Source organism: Carya illinoinensis, chromosome 2 (genome assembly GCF_018687715.1).
Source record: "Carya illinoinensis cultivar Pawnee chromosome 2, C.illinoinensisPawnee_v1, whole genome shotgun sequence".
NCBI classification, from domain to species: domain Eukaryota; kingdom Viridiplantae; phylum Streptophyta; class Magnoliopsida; order Fagales; family Juglandaceae; genus Carya; species Carya illinoinensis.
In genome coordinates, this window is record NC_056753.1 from 17,013,328 (window position 1) to 17,017,500 (window position 4,173).

The following is a 4,173-nucleotide window of genomic DNA, read 5'->3' on the forward strand; positions in this document are numbered from 1 at the left end:
TTTCATCATATAATAGAGTGTAGCTCTCTTGTATTAAAAGATGATATGTATCATCGTTGTATATAAATACTGTATATTTTTTTAAAAAAAATAAGTAAATATAATATTTATATAAAAAAATAATAATTATACTTTTTTTTTTAAAAAGAATATACAGTATTACATAATATAGAACTGCTAACATTATTATTATTTTATAGTAAAAAAAAAAAAAAAAAAAAGTGGTACACATCCGCCCCCGCCATTTCTGTGCACCAGTGGCTGGAAATGAAAACAGAAAGGCTGACGCAAAAAGCAGCCCTAACCCCTTCTCTCCAAAGGTCAAAGTTCAATTTAGGATTCTTCATCGCCTACTGCTGCCATTCAACTCCACAACGAAAAAATAATTAGGATGGACTCTCAGGAGCATATTGTAATGCTACCATTCCTGGCACATGGACATCTCATACCATTTCTTGCACTCGCGAAGCAGCTCCAAGAAAGAACTGGTTTCACCATCACCATTGCCAGCACCAAGCTCAACATCCAGTACCTCCGCTCCTCCATTTCTACCGACTCTGATTTCAAAATCCTCTTTGCCGAGCTCCCCTTCTGCAGCTCTGCCCACGACTTACCGCCCAACTCCGAGAACACCGAAAACTTGTCTCTGGACAGAGTGATAAAGCTCTTTTATGCGTCCCAGAGTCTTGAATATCCTCTCTTGCGCCTTCTCAATGATATCATAGACCAAGAAGGGCGACCTCCACTTTGCATAATTTCCGACATTTTCTTTGGGTGGGCTGTTGATGTTGCAAAGAGTGTTGGCACCGTGAACGTCTCGTTCAGCACAAGTGGCTCCTACGGCACCTTGGCCTACGTCTCGTTTTGTCTCAACCTCCCACATCGTTTTACAGATTCCGATGAGTTCCTGGTACCGGGCTTCCCAGAAAGTGTTCGTTTCCATCGCTCTGCATCAATATCTGAGAGCTGCTGATGGTACAGACGTGTGGTCTAAGTTTATGCAGCAGCAGTTTTCACGTTGTCTGGAGTCTTATGGGTGGCTGTGTAACTCAGTCGAGGAAATCGAACCTTTGGGCCTGGATCTTCTCATGAAATATATCCGACTTCCTGTTTGGGCTATTGGTCCTCTTACTCCCCCAGCGGCTCTTAAGAGCTCGTCCTCCTCACACGCAAGTATTTCCAGACAACATGCAGGGAAAAAACCTGGTCTCCCACTTGAAAAATTCCTCGATTGGCTTGATTTACAAAGTCCCGATTCGGTCCTCTACATTTCTTTTGGTTCTCAGAACACCATCGGTGCCTCCCAGATGATGCAATTAGCCATTGGCTTGGAGGGGAGTCGAAAATCTTTCATATGGGTCGTGAGGCCACCCCTTGGCTTCGACCTGAACGGTGAATTCAGAGCTGAGTGGTTGCCAGAGGGATTTGAAGAACGAATCAAACAAAGCAGACGAGGTTTGATTGTTCGCAACTGGGCACCCCAGTTGGAAATTCTTTCACACAAATCGACGGGAGCTTTTCTGAGCCATTGCGGATGGAACTCAGTGTTAGAAAGCTTAAGCCAGGGCGTACCGATTGTAGGGTGGCCAATGGCGGCAGAGCAAGCGTTCAATTCAAAGATGTTAATGGAGGAGATGGGTGTGAGTGTGGAGTTGACAAGAGGGATTCAAAGTGTGATTGAGGCGAAGGAGGTGAAGAGGGTCATAGAATCTGCCATGGACGAACACGGAAAAGGGGGGGATATGAGGAAGAAGGCAGCTGAGTTTAAAGAGCTGATAAAGTTAGCAGTACGAGAAGAGGGAGACGAGAAGGGTTCTTCTTTGAAGGCAGTGGATGATTTTGTTGGAACCATTCTTTACAAGAGAAAAGAGTAGCCATGAATGGCCGATCGGTGTTTGAAAATCTCAGCCAAATCAGATTAGTTTTCCTTAGGTTAATGTATCGGGATTGCCAACTTTTTGCGCGGTTAGGGCTGTAATCGAGCCGAGCCGAGTTTTGGCTTGCTGAGCTCGGCTCGACTTAAAGTACTCGAGTTCGATCTCGAGTCCGAACTCGAGATTTTTTTTTAATTCTTTGTTCGAGCTCGACTTGATAAGCTAAAATCTCAACTCGAGCTCGAGTTCTAGCTCGTCCCACAAACGAGTTCAAGTCGAGCCGAGCTCGAACTTGAATTGTTTTTTTTAATAAGATTTAATAATTAATAAATTAAATAAATAAATAAAAAAGAACTAATATTGAATTTATACAATGAACAAGTAGAACCTCTATTAAATTATAAAATTTTACAAAATTTATAAATAATTAATATCTAACTAGTTGATATTTATCCAAAATAACGATATATTATATGCCTACATATATTATTAATACATACACTTAATATAATAGAATATATCTATTTCATATATGGTTCCTACATAATAGTATATGAAATTATTAAATTTTATCAACTAATTATTATTCAACTAATTATTATATAAATTATAAAATATACCTATGAAGTATATTTACTATATAGACATAAGTAATTAGAATACATATTGCATATTTAATTATAAAAGTGGTATACATGCATAGGTGTATATATATATTTATCAATATATGAATGAGTTTTAATCGAGTTGAGCTAAGGAGTCAACTCGAGCATAAACGAGCAAGCCTAAATGAGTCTTAGTCGAGTCGAGTCGAGTTTTGTCGAGTATGTATCATTTACAAATCGAGCGAGTATCTGCTTTAACGAACGAGTTTTTTTTTTTCACGAGTCGAGTTCAGTTCGAGTTTAACCAAACGAGTATCAAACGAGCTACCGAGCAGACTGGTTCAATTAAACCATCTTATAACAGCCCTATGCGTGGTTATAAGATGGTTTAATTTCTGTTGCTTGGAATGGATTTTACTGACCATGGTTCAAAATAAAATTATGCTTTTTTTTTTGTTAAATAATACTACTACATATAATCATTTTTTACATATTTTTAGTAAATTTTATTGACGTAATTAACTGTATTAATTTTTTTAATATATAATCAATCACATTAATAGACTATATAAAAAAATACATAAAAGTGACTGAACAAAGAAGTAGAACCAGCAGCAAGAGCGTGGATTGCCAAATTACTAAATGTTAATCTACTTTGGTTGGCATTTTCCTCTCTTTTATTATATATGTTGTTCAAAGTCTTTTCTTTTATTTGTTTTCCTTGTGGTTGTGCTGCTTTTCCTAAGGATTCTTCCATTTTTATTCTGTATTCGGTTTCCTCAAATTGCCAAACTCTCTATCATTTAAACGTTTGGTTTTCTTATTGCTTGTTGATGACTTGCAAAATTTCATATTGCAGATTTTACAAGTTCGCTCGAGCGGAGGCTTTTGGCCGCTCTAGCGAATTCAGGCAGATTCAAACGCTCGACTGTCGCTCGACAGTGAGCTCGAGCGGGTTGCTGAAAAACAAAGATCGCTCGAGCGGAGATATTGGCCGCTCGAGCGAAATCAGGCAGAGTCGAACGCTCGATGTGCGCTCGATAGGACGCTCGAGCGAAATCAGGCAGAGTCGAATGCTCGACGCGCGCTCGACACCCTGCTCGAGCGAACATCGTATTTTGACAGATTTTATGTTTTCCGCCGTGAGACCATATAAAAGCAATTTTTCACTCTAGAGCCGCGAGTTTTGACTGGAGAACACTTCTTGGGAGAGAAAAACACAGTTAGAGGGATTCAATTCATCTATTTTTGGAGACGGAATTCCAATTATTGCACGTACGTTGGCATCATACACGAGCACGGACGAGAGAAAAGCGTTGAATCGTTCCCTTGAGCTTTTGACGACGAGTTGAGGCTACAAGGAGGATTTTTCAGTGTTTATTTTCTTCTTCCTATCTTCTCAGAACAATTATGGTGAATTCGTTTATGTTGAATTCCATTTCTAGCATGAGCTAAATTTTCTTCATTTTAGGAAAACGATGTAACCTATTTCCGAACTATGCTTGATTGTCTATGCTAATTTAATGCAATTCTCTCTTTGTTTATCTGATTTATTCTGAATTTATTGCTTCGAATTAACTGGCCATTGATTAGATGATAAGTAATCTTGTGATTTGCTGTCGAAAGAGGGAATCATAGGGTAGATCTTGGATATTTCAGCATAGGTAAGTATAGAGATCGAAAGACTTGTATGA

At 38.8% G+C, this 4,173-nt stretch overlaps 1 pseudogene; it reads left to right on the top strand.

Moving 5' to 3' along the window:
• The first annotated feature begins 281 nt into the window (after window positions 1-281).
• Window positions 282-2,069, top strand: LOC122300205 (annotated as a pseudogene).
• The last annotated feature ends 2,104 nt before the right edge of the window (window positions 2,070-4,173 follow it).